The sequence below is a fragment of the Idiotropiscis lumnitzeri genome, unplaced genomic scaffold (genome assembly GCF_059441095.1).
Source record: "Idiotropiscis lumnitzeri isolate Australia: NSW breed Sydney's pygmy pipehorse unplaced genomic scaffold, RoL_Ilum_1.0 HiC_scaffold_27, whole genome shotgun sequence".
Taxonomy (NCBI): domain Eukaryota; kingdom Metazoa; phylum Chordata; class Actinopteri; order Syngnathiformes; family Syngnathidae; genus Idiotropiscis; species Idiotropiscis lumnitzeri.
In genome coordinates this window covers 675,562-689,441 of record NW_028283565.1, presented here as the reverse complement: position 1 = coordinate 689,441, position 13,880 = coordinate 675,562, and positions in this window count along the sequence as shown.

The following is a 13,880-nucleotide window of genomic DNA, read 5'->3' as shown; positions in this document are numbered from 1 at the left end:
TGAAAATGCATTTTCAGCACTAAAAAAACAAACTTTTATAACAGCTAAACCAAACGTTTCCAATGTAAATTTCCACCTTTATATAGTGTAAAAAGACATCCTGAAGCCTGGGCAGTCATTAATTTGATTGTCCAATATTTCCCTTATGAGATAATGCCTCTCATAGCAAATGTGTACAGCGCGAGCTGAAAATGCATTTACAGCACTAAAAAACCAAACTTTTATAACAGCTAAACCAAACGTTTCCAATGTAAATTTCCACCTTTATATAGTGTAGAAAGGCATCCTGAAGCCTGGAAAGTCATTAATTTGATTGTCCAGTATTTCCTTCATGAGATATTGCAACACTTAGAAAAAGTGTACAGCGCCAGGAGACAATGAATTTTCAGCACTAAAAAACCGAAACTTCATTAACAGCTAAACTAAACGTTTCCAATGTAAATTTCCACCTTTATATAGTGTAAAAAGACATCCTGAAGCCTGGGCAGCCATTAATTTGATTGTCCAATATTTCCCTTATGAGATAATGCCTCTCATAGCAAATGTGTACAGCGCGAGCTGAAAAAGCATTTACAGCACTAAAAAAACAAACTTTTATAACAGCTAAACCAAACGTTTCCAATGTAAATTTCCACCTTTATATAGTGTAAAAAGACATCCTGAAGCCTGGGCAGTCATTAATTTGATTGTCCAATATTTCCCTTATGAGATAATGCCTCTCATAGCAAATGTGTACAGCGCGAGCTGAAAAAGCATTTACAGCACTAAAAAACCAAACTTTTATAACAGCTAAACCAAACGTTTCCAATGTAAATTTCTACCTTTATATAGTGTAGAAAGGCATCCTGAAGCCTGGAAAGTCATTAATTTGATTGTCCAGTATTTCCTTCATGAGATATTGCAACACTTAGAAAAAGTGTACAGCGCCAGCAGACAATGACTTTTCAGCACTAAAAAAATGAAACTTCATTAACAGCTAAACTAAACGTTTCCAATGTAAATTTCCACCTTTATATAGTGTAAAAAGACATCCTGATGCCTGGGCAGTCATTAATTTGATTGTCCAGTATTTCCTTCATGAGATATTGCAACACTTAGAAAAAGTGTACAGCGCCAGCAGACAATGAATTTTCAGCACTAAAAAAACGAAACTTTTATAACAGCTAAACCAAACGTTTCCAATGTAAATTTCTACCTTTATATAGTGTAGAAAGGCATCCTGAAGCCTGGAAAGTCATTAATTTGATTGTCCAGTATTTCCTTCATGAGATATTGCAACACTTAGAAAAAGTGTACAGCGCCAGCAGACAATGAATTTTCAGCACTAAAAAAACGAAACTTCATTAACAGCTAAACCAAACGTTTCCAATGTAAATTTCCACCTTTATATAGTGTAAAAAGACATCCTGAAGCCTGGGCAGTCATTAATTTGATTGTCCAGTATTTCCCTTATGAGATAATGCCTCACATAGCAAATGTGTACAGTGCGAGCTGAAAATGCATTTTCAGCACTAAAAAAACCAAACTTTTATAACAGCTAAACCAAACGTTTCCAATGTAAATTTCCACCTTTATATAGTGTAAAAAGACATCCTGGAGCCTGGGCAGTCATTAATTTGATTGTCCACTATTTCCCTTATGAGATAATGCCTCTCATAGCAAATGTGTACAGCGCGAGCTGAAAATGCATTTACAGCACTAAAAAAACAAACTTTTATAACAGCTAAACCAAACGTTTCCAATGTACATTTCCACCTTTATATAGTGTAGAAAGGCATCCTGAAGCCTGGAAAGTCATTAATTTGATTGTCCAGTATTTCCTTCATGAGATATTGCAACACTTAGAAAAAGTGTACAGCGCCAGCAGACAATGAATTTTCAGCACTAAAAAAACGAAACTTCATTAACAGCTAAACCAAACGTTTCCAATGTAAATTTCCACATTTATAGAGTGTAAAAAGGCATCCTGAAGCCTGGGAAGTCATTAATTTGATTGTCCAGTATTTCCCTTATGAGATAATGCCTCACATAGCAAATGTGTACAGTGCGAGCTGAAAATGCATTTACAGCACTAAAAAACCAAACTTATATAACAGCTAAACCAAACGTTTCCAATGTAAATTTCCACCTTTATCTAGTGTAGAAAGGCATCCTGAAGCCTGGAAAGTCATTGATTTGATTGTCCAGTATTTCCTTCATGAGATATTGCAACACTTAGAAAAAGTGTACAGCGCCAGCAGACAATGAATTTTCAGCACTAAAAAAAACGAAACTTCATTAACAGCTAAACTAAACGTTTCCAATGTAAATTTCCACCTTTATATAGAGTAAAAAGACATCCTGAAGCCTGGGCAGCCATTAATTTGATTGTCCAATATTTCCCTTATGAGATAATGCCTCTCATAGCAAATGTGTACAGCGCGAGCTGAAAATGCATTTACAGCACTAAAAAACCAAACTTTTATAACAGCTAAACCAAACGTTTCCAATGTAAATTTCCACCTTTATATAGTGTAAAAAGACATCCTGAAGCCTGGGCAGTCATTAATTTGATTGTCCAATATTTCCCTTATGAGATAATGCCTCTCATAGCAAATGTGTACAGCGCGAGCTGAAAATGCATTTACAGCACTAAAAAACCAAACTTTTATAACAGCTAAACCAAACGTTTCCAATGTAAATTTCCACCTTTATATAGTGTAAAAAGACATCCTGAAGCCTGGGCAGTCATTAATTTGATTGTCCAATATTTCCCTTATGAGATAATGCCTCTCATAGCAAATGTGTACAGCGCGAGCTGAAAATGCATTTACAGCACTAAAAAACCAAACTTTTATAACAGCTAAACCAAACGTTTCCAATGTAAATTTCTACCTTTATATAGTGTAGAAAGGCATCCTGAAGCCTGGAAAGTCATTAATTTGATTGTCCAGTATTTCCTTCATGAGATATTGCAACACTTAGAAAAAGTGTACAGCGCCAGCAGACAATGAATTTTCAGCACTAAAAAAACGAAACTTCATTAACAGCTAAACTAAACGTTTCCAATGTAAATTTCCACCTTTATATAGTGTAAAAAGACATCCTGAAGCCTGGGAAGTCATTAATTTGATTGTCCAGTATTTCCCTTATGAGATAATGCCTCACATAGCAAATGTGTACAGTGCGAGCTGAAAATGCATTTTCAGCACTAAAAAACCAAACTTTTATAACAGCTAAACCAAACGTTTCCAATGTAAATTTCCACCTTTATATAGTGTAAAAAGACATCCTGAAGCCTGGGCAGTCATTAATTTGATTGTCCAGTATTTCCCTTATGAGATAATGCCTCACATAGCAAATGTGTACAGCGCGAGCTGAAAATGCATTTACAGCACTAAAAAAACAAACTTTTATAACAGCTAAACTAAAAGTTTCCAATGTAAATTTCCACCTTTATATAGTGTAAAAAGACATCCTGAAGCCTGGGCAGTCATTAATTTGATTGTCCAATATTTCCCTTATGAGATAATGCCTCTCATAGCAAATGTGTACAGCGCGAGCTGAAAATGCATTTACAGCACTAAAAAAACAAACTTTTATAACAGCTAAACCAAACGTTTCCAATGTAAATTTCCACCTTTATATAGTGTAGAAAGGCATCCTGAAGCCTGGAAAGTCATTAATTTGATTGTCCAGTATTTCCTTCATGAGATATTGCAACACTTAGAAAAAGTGTACAGCGCCAGCAGACAATGAATTTTCAGCACTAAAAAAACGAAACTTCATTAACAGCTAAACCAAACGTTTCCAATGTAAATTTCCACCTTTATATAGTGTAAAAAGACATCCTGAAGCCTGGGCAGCCATTAATTTGATTGTCCAATATTTCCCTTATGAGATAATGCCTCTCATAGCAAATGTGTACAGCGCGAGCTGAAAATGCATTTACAGCACTAAAAAACCAAACTTTTATAACAGCTAAACCAAACGTTTCCAATGTAAATTTCCACCTTTATATAGTGTAAAAAGACATCCTGAAGCCTGGGCAGTCATTAATTTGATTGTCCAATATTTCCCTTATGAGATAATGCCTCTCATAGCAAATGTGTACAGCGCGAGCTGAAAATGCATTTACAGCACTAAAAAACCAAACTTTTATAACAGCTAAACCAAACGTTTCCAATGTAAATTTCCACCTTTATATAGATAGTGTAAAAAGACATCCTGAAGCCTGGGCAGTCATTAATTTGATTGTCCAATATTTCCCTTATGAGATAATGCCTCTCATAGCAAATGTGTACAGCGCGAGCTGAAAATGCATTTACAGCACTAAAAAACCAAACTTTTATAACAGCTAAACCAAACGTTTCCAATGTAAATTTCCACCTTTATATAGTGTAGAAAGGCATCCTGAAGCCTGGAAAGTCATTAATTTGATTGTCCAGTATTTCCTTCATGAGATATTGCAACACTTAGAAAAAGTGTACAGCGCCAGCAGACAATGACTTTTCAGCACTAAAAAAACGAAACTTCATTAACAGCTAAACTAAACGTTTCCAATGTAAATTTCCACCTTTATATAGTGTAAAAAGACATCCTGAAGCCTGGGCAGTCATTAATTTGATTGTCCAATATTTCCCTTATGAGATAATGCCTCTCATAGCAAATGTGTACAGCGCGAGCTGAAAATGCATTTACAGCACTAAAAAACCAAACTTTTATAACAGCTAAACCAAACGTTTCCAATGTAAATTTCCACATTTATATAGTGTAGAAAGGCATCCTGAAGCCTGGAAAGTCATTAATTTGATTGTCCAGTATTTCCTTCATGAGATATTGCAACACTTAGAAAAAGTGTACAGCGCCAGCAGACAATGAATTTTCAGCACTAAAAAAACGAAACTTCATTAACAGCTAAACTAAACGTTTCCAATGTAAATTTCCACCTTTATATAGAGTAAAAAGACATCCTGAAGCCTGGGCAGCCATTAATTTGATTGTCCAATATTTCCCTTATGAGATAATGCCTCTCATAGCAAATGTGTACAGCGCGAGCTGAAAATGCATTTACAGCACTAAAAAACCAAACTTTTATAACAGCTAAACCAAACGTTTCCAATGTAAATTTCCACCTTTATATAGTGTAAAAAGACATCCTGAAGCCTGGGCAGTCATTAATTTGATTGTCCAATATTACCCTTATGAGATAATGCCTCTCATAGCAAATGTGTACAGCGCGAGCTGAAAATGCATTTACAGCACTAAAAAACCAAACTTTTATAACAGCTAAACCAAACGTTTCCAATGTAAATTTCCACCTTTATATAGTGTAAAAAGACATCCTGAAGCCTGGGCAGTCATTAATTTGATTGTCCAATATTTCCCTTATGAGATAATGCCTCTCATAGCAAATGTGTACAGCGCGAGCTGAAAATGCATTTACAGCACTAAAAAACCAAACTTTTATAACAGCTAAACCAAACGTTTCCAATGTAAATTTCCACCTTTATATAGTGTAGAAAGGCATCCTGAAGCCTGGAAAGTCATTAATTTGATTGTCCAGTATTTCCTTCATGAGATATTGCAACACTTAGAAAAAGTGTACAGCGCCAGCAGACAATGACTTTTCAGCACTAAAAAAACGAAACTTCATTAACAGCTAAACTAAACGTTTCCAATGTAAATTTCCACCTTTATATAGTGTAAAAAGACATCCTGAAGCCTGGGCAGTCATTAATTTGATTGTCCAATATTTCCCTTATGAGATAATGCCTCTCATAGCAAATGTGTACAGCGCGAGCTGAAAATGCATTTACAGCACTAAAAAACCAAACTTTTATAACAGCTAAACCAAACGTTTCCAATGTAAATTTCCACATTTATATAGTGTAGAAAGGCATCCTGAAGCCTGGAAAGTCATTAATTTGATTGTCCAGTATTTCCTTCATGAGATATTGCAACACTTAGAAAAAGTGTACAGCGCCAGCAGACAATGAATTTTCAGCACTAAAAAAACGAAACTTCATTTACAGCTAAACCAAACGTTTCCAATGTAAATTTCCACATTTATAGAGTGTAAAAGGGAATCCTGAAGCCTGGGAAGTCATTAATTTGATTGTCCAGTATTTCCCTTATGAGATAATGCCTCACATAGCAAATGTGTACAGTGCGAGCTGAAAATGCATTTTCAGCACTAAAAAACCAAACTTTTATAACAGCTAAACCAAACGTTTCCAATGTAAATTTCCACCTTTATATAGTGTAAAAAGACATCCTGAAGCCTGGGCAGTCATTAATTTGATTGTCCAGTATTTCCCTTATGAGATAATGCCTCACATAGCAAATGTGTACAGCGCGAGCTGAAAATGCATTTACAGCACTAAAAAAACAAACTTTTATAACAGCTAAACCAAACGTTTCCAATGTACATTTCCACCTTTATATAGTGTAGAAAGGCATCCTGAAGCCTGGAAAGTCATTAATTTGATTGTCCAGTATTTCCTTCATGAGATATTGCAACACTTAGAAAAAGTGTACAGCGCCAGCAGACAATGAATTTTCAGCACTAAAAAAACGAAACTTCATTAACAGCTAAACCAAACGTTTCCAATGTAAATTTCCACATTTATAGAGTGTAAAAAGGCATCCTGAAGCCTGGGAAGTCATTAATTTGATTGTCCAGTATTTCCCTTATGAGATAATGCCTCACATAGCAAATGTGTACAGTGCGAGCTGAAAATGCATTTACAGCACTAAAAAACCAAACTTATATAACAGCTAAACCAAACGTTTCCAATGTAAATTTCCACCTTTATCTAGTGTAGAAAGGCATCCTGAAGCCTGGAAAGTCATTGATTTGATTGTCCAGTATTTCCTTCATGAGATATTGCAACACTTAGAAAAAGTGTACAGCGCCAGCAGACAATGAATTTTCAGCACTAAAAAAAACGAAACTTCATTAACAGCTAAACTAAACGTTTCCAATGTAAATTTCCACCTTTATATAGAGTAAAAAGACATCCTGAAGCCTGGGCAGCCATTAATTTGATTGTCCAATATTTCCCTTATGAGATAATGCCTCTCATAGCAAATGTGTACAGCGCGAGCTGAAAATGCATTTACAGCACTAAAAAACCAAACTTTTATAACAGCTAAACCAAACGTTTCCAATGTAAATTTCCACCTTTATATAGTGTAAAAAGACATCCTGAAGCCTGGGCAGTCATTAATTTGATTGTCCAATATTTCCCTTATGAGATAATGCCTCTCATAGCAAATGTGTACAGCGCGAGCTGAAAATGCATTTACAGCACTAAAAAACCAAACTTTTATAACAGCTAAACCAAACGTTTCCAATGTAAATTTCCACCTTTATATAGTGTAAAAAGACATCCTGAAGCCTGGGCAGTCATTAATTTGATTGTCCAATATTTCCCTTATGAGATAATGCCTCTCATAGCAAATGTGTACAGCGCGAGCTGAAAATGTATTTACAGCACTAAAAAACCAAACTTTTATAACAGCTAAACCAAACGTTTCCAATGTAAATTTCCACCTTTATATAGTGTAGAAAGGCATCCTGAAGCCTGGAAAGTCATTAATTTGATTGTCCAGTATTTCCTTCATGAGATATTGCAACACTTAGAAAAAGTGTACAGCGCCAGCAGACAATGACTTTTCAGCACTAAAAAAACGAAACTTCATTAACAGCTAAACTAAACGTTTCCAATGTAAATTTCCACCTTTATATAGTGTAAAAAGACATCCTGAAGCCTGGGCAGTCATTAATTTGATTGTCCAATATTTCCCTTATGAGATAATGCCTCTCATAGCAAATGTGTACAGCGCGAGCTGAAAATGCATTTACAGCACTAAAAAACCAAACTTTTATAACAGCTAAACCAAACGTTTCCAATGTAAATTTCCACATTTATATAGTGTAGAAAGGCATCCTGAAGCCTGGAAAGTCATTAATTTGATTGTCCAGTATTTCCTTCATGAGATATTGCAACACTTAGAAAAAGTGTACAGCGCCAGCAGACAATGAATTTTCAGCACTAAAAAAACGAAACTTCATTAACAGCTAAACTAAACGTTTCCAATGTAAATTTCCACCTTTATATAGAGTAAAAAGACATCCTGAAGCCTGGGCAGCCATTAATTTGATTGTCCAATATTTCCCTTATGAGATAATGCCTCTCATAGCAAATGTGTACAGCGCGAGCTGAAAATGCATTTACAGCACTAAAAAACCAAACTTTTATAACAGCTAAACCAAACGTTTCCAATGTAAATTTCCACCTTTATATAGTGTAAAAAGACATCCTGAAGCCTGGGCAGTCATTAATTTGATTGTCCAATATTACCCTTATGAGATAATGCCTCTCATAGCAAATGTGTACAGCGCGAGCTGAAAATGCATTTACAGCACTAAAAAACCAAACTTTTATAACAGCTAAACCAAACGTTTCCAATGTAAATTTCCACCTTTATATAGTGTAAAAAGACATCCTGAAGCCTGGGCAGTCATTAATTTGATTGTCCAATATTTCCCTTATGAGATAATGCCTCTCATAGCAAATGTGTACAGCGCGAGCTGAAAATGCATTTACAGCACTAAAAAACCAAACTTTTATAACAGCTAAACCAAACGTTTCCAATGTAAATTTCCACCTTTATATAGTGTAGAAAGGCATCCTGAAGCCTGGAAAGTCATTAATTTGATTGTCCAGTATTTCCTTCATGAGATATTGCAACACTTAGAAAAAGTGTACAGCGCCAGCAGACAATGACTTTTCAGCACTAAAAAAACGAAACTTCATTAACAGCTAAACTAAACGTTTCCAATGTAAATTTCCACCTTTATATAGTGTAAAAAGACATCCTGAAGCCTGGGCAGTCATTAATTTGATTGTCCAATATTTCCCTTATGAGATAATGCCTCTCATAGCAAATGTGTACAGCGCGAGCTGAAAATGCATTTACAGCACTAAAAAACCAAACTTTTATAACAGCTAAACCAAACGTTTCCAATGTAAATTTCCACATTTATATAGTGTAGAAAGGCATCCTGAAGCCTGGAAAGTCATTAATTTGATTGTCCAGTATTTCCTTCATGAGATATTGCAACACTTAGAAAAAGTGTACAGCGCCAGCAGACAATGAATTTTCAGCACTAAAAAAACGAAACTTCATTTACAGCTAAACCAAACGTTTCCAATGTAAATTTCCACATTTATAGAGTGTAAAAGGGAATCCTGAAGCCTGGGAAGTCATTAATTTGATTGTCCAGTATTTCCCTTATGAGATAATGCCTCACATAGCAAATGTGTACAGTGCGAGCTGAAAATGCATTTTCAGCACTAAAAAACCAAACTTTTATAACAGCTAAACCAAACGTTTCCAATGTAAATTTCCACCTTTATATAGTGTAAAAAGACATCCTGAAGCCTGGGCAGTCATTAATTTGATTGTCCAGTATTTCCCTTATGAGATAATGCCTCACATAGCAAATGTGTACAGCGCGAGCTGAAAATGCATTTACAGCACTAAAAAAACAAACTTTTATAACAGCTAAACCAAACGTTTCCAATGTACATTTCCACCTTTATATAGTGTAGAAAGGCATCCTGAAGCCTGGAAAGTCATTAATTTGATTGTCCAGTATTTCCTTCATGAGATATTGCAACACTTAGAAAAAGTGTACAGCGCCAGCAGACAATGAATTTTCAGCACTAAAAAAACGAAACTTCATTAACAGCTAAACCAAACGTTTCCAATGTAAATTTCCACATTTATAGAGTGTAAAAAGGCATCCTGAAGCCTGGGAAGTCATTAATTTGATTGTCCAGTATTTCCCTTATGAGATAATGCCTCACATAGCAAATGTGTACAGTGCGAGCTGAAAATGCATTTACAGCACTAAAAAACCAAACTTATATAACAGCTAAACCAAACGTTTCCAATGTAAATTTCCACCTTTATCTAGTGTAGAAAGGCATCCTGAAGCCTGGAAAGTCATTGATTTGATTGTCCAGTATTTCCTTCATGAGATATTGCAACACTTAGAAAAAGTGTACAGCGCCAGCAGACAATGAATTTTCAGCACTAAAAAAAACGAAACTTCATTAACAGCTAAACTAAACGTTTCCAATGTAAATTTCCACCTTTATATAGAGTAAAAAGACATCCTGAAGCCTGGGCAGCCATTAATTTGATTGTCCAATATTTCCCTTATGAGATAATGCCTCTCATAGCAAATGTGTACAGCGCGAGCTGAAAATGCATTTACAGCACTAAAAAACCAAACTTTTATAACAGCTAAACCAAACGTTTCCAATGTAAATTTCCACCTTTATATAGTGTAAAAAGACATCCTGAAGCCTGGGCAGTCATTAATTTGATTGTCCAATATTTCCCTTATGAGATAATGCCTCTCATAGCAAATGTGTACAGCGCGAGCTGAAAATGCATTTACAGCACTAAAAAACCAAACTTTTATAACAGCTAAACCAAACGTTTCCAATGTAAATTTCCACCTTTATATAGTGTAAAAAGACATCCTGAAGCCTGGGCAGTCATTAATTTGATTGTCCAATATTTCCCTTATGAGATAATGCCTCTCATAGCAAATGTGTACAGCGCGAGCTGAAAATGTATTTACAGCACTAAAAAACCAAACTTTTATAACAGCTAAACCAAACGTTTCCAATGTAAATTTCCACCTTTATATAGTGTAGAAAGGCATCCTGAAGCCTGGAAAGTCATTAATTTGATTGTCCAGTATTTCCTTCATGAGATATTGCAACACTTAGAAAAAGTGTACAGCGCCAGCAGACAATGACTTTTCAGCACTAAAAAAACGAAACTTCATTAACAGCTAAACTAAACGTTTCCAATGTAAATTTCCACCTTTATATAGTGTAAAAAGACATCCTGAAGCCTGGGCAGTCATTAATTTGATTGTCCAATATTTCCCTTATGAGATAATGCCTCTCATAGCAAATGTGTACAGCGCGAGCTGAAAATGCATTTACAGCACTAAAAAACCAAACTTTTATAACAGCTAAACCAAACGTTTCCAATGTAAATTTCCACATTTATATAGTGTAGAAAGGCATCCTGAAGCCTGGAAAGTCATTAATTTGATTGTCCAGTATTTCCTTCATGAGATATTGCAACACTTAGAAAAAGTGTACAGCGCCAGCAGACAATGAATTTTCAGCACTAAAAAAACGAAACTTCATTAACAGCTAAACCAAACGTTTCCAATGTAAATTTCCACATTTATAGAGTGTAAAAGGGCATCCTGAAGCCTGGGAAGTCATTAATTTGATTGTCCAGTATTTCCCTTATGAGATAATGCCTCACATAGCAAATGTGTACAGTGCGAGCTGAAAATGCATTTTCAGCACTAAAAAACCAAACTTTTATAACAGCTAAACCAAACGTTTCCAATGTAAATTTCCACCTTTATATAGTGTAAAAAGACATCTTGAAGCCTGGGCAGTCATTAATTTGATTGTCCAGTATTTCCCTTATGAGATAATGCCTCACATAGCAAATGTGTACAGCGCGAGCTGAAAATGCATTTACAGCACTAAAAAAACAAACTTTTATAACAGCTAAACTAAACGTTTCCAATGTAAATTTCCACCTTTATATAGTGTAAAAAGACATCCTGAAGCCTGGGCAGTCATTAATTTGATTGTCCAATATTTCCCTTATGAGATAATGCCTCTCATAGCAAATGTGTACAGCGCGAGCTGAAAATGCATTTACAGCACTAAAAAAACAAACTTTTATAACAGCTAAACCAAACGTTTCCAATGTAAATTTCCACCTTTATATAGTGTAAAAAGACATCCTGAAGCCTGGGCAGTCATTAATTTGATTGTCCAATATTTCCCTTATGAGATAATGCCTCTCATAGCAAATGTGTACAGCGCGAGCTGAAAATGCATTTACAGCACTAAAAAAACAAACTTTTATAACAGCTAAACCAAACGTTTCCAATGTAAATTTCTACCTTTATATAGTGTAGAAAGGCATCCTGAAGCCTGGAAAGTCATTAATTTGATTGTCCAGTATTTCCTTCATGAGATATTGCAACACTTAGAAAAAGTGTACAGCGCCAGCAGACAATGAATTTTCAGCACTAAAAAAACGAAACTTCATTAACAGCTAAACTAAACGTTTCCAATGTAAATTTCCACCTTTATATAGTGTAAAAAGACATCCTGAAGCCTGGGCAGTCATTAATTTGATTGTCCAATATTTCCCTTATGATATAATGCCTCTCATAGCAAATGTGTACAGCGCGAGCTGAAAATGCATTTACAGCACTAAAAAACCAAACTTTTATAACAGCTAAACCAAACGTTTCCAATGTAAATTTCCACCTTTATATAGTGTAGAAAGGCATCCTGAAGCCTGGAAAGTCATTAATTTGATTGTCCAGTATTTCCTTCATGAGATATTGCAACACTTAGAAAAAGTGTACAGCGCCAGCAGACAATGAATTTTCAGCACTAAAAAACCGAAACTTCATTAACAGCTAAACCAAACGTTTCCAATGTAAATTTCCACATTTATAGAGTGTAAAAAGGCATCCTGAAGCCTGGGAAGTCATTAATTTGATTGTCCAGTATTTCCCTTATGAGATAATGCCTCACATAGCAAATGTGTACAGTGCGAGCTGAAAATGCATTTACAGCACTAAAAAACCAAACTTATATAACAGCTAAACCAAACGTTTCCAATGTAAATTTCCACCTTTATCTAGTGTAGAAAGGCATCCTGAAGCCTGGAAAGTCATTGATTTGATTGTCCAGTATTTCCTTCATGAGATATTGCAACACTTAGAAAAAGTGTACAGCGCCAGCAGACAATGAATTTTCAGCACTAAAAAAACGAAACTTCATTAACAGCTAAACTAAACGTTTCCAATGTAAATTTCCACCTTTATATAGTGTAAAAAGACATCCTGAAGCCTGGGCAGTCATTAATTTGATTGTCCAATATTTCCCTTATGAGATAATGCCTCTCATAGCAAATGTGTACAGCGCGAGCTGAAAATGCATTTACAGCACTAAAAAACCAAACTTTTATAACAGCTAAACCAAACGTTTCCAATGTAAATTTCCACATTTATATAGTGTAGAAAGGCATCCTGAAGCCTGGAAAGTCATTAATTTGATTGTCCAGTATTTCCTTCATGAGATATTGCAACACTTAGAAAAAGTGTACAGCGCCAGCAGACAATGAATTTTCAGCACTAAAAAAACGAAACTTCATTTACAGCTAAACCAAACGTTTCCAATGTAAATTTCCACATTTATAGAGTGTAAAAGGGCATCCTGAAGCCTGGGAAGTCATTAATTTGATTGTCCAGTATTTCCCTTATGAGATAATGCCTCACATAGCAAATGTGTACAGTGCGAGCTGAAAATGCATTTTCAGCACTAAAAAACCAAACTTTTATAACAGCTAAACCAAACGTTTCCAATGTAAATTTCCACCTTTATATAGTGTAAAAAGACATCCTGAAGCCTGGGCAGTCATTAATTTGATTGTCCAGTATTTCCCTTATGAGATAATGCCTCACATAGCAAATGTGTACAGCGCGAGCTGAAAATGCATTTACAGCACTAAAAAAACAAACTTTTATAACAGCTAAACCAAACGTTTCCAATGTACATTTCCACCTTTATATAGTGTAGAAAGGCATCCTGAAGCCTGGAAAGTCATTAATTTGATTGTCCAGTATTTCCTTCATGAGATATTGCAACACTTAGAAAAAGTGTACAGCGCCAGCAGACAATGAATTTTCAGCACTAAAAAAACGAAACTTCATTAACAGCTAAACCAAACGTTTCCAATGTAAATTTCCACATTTA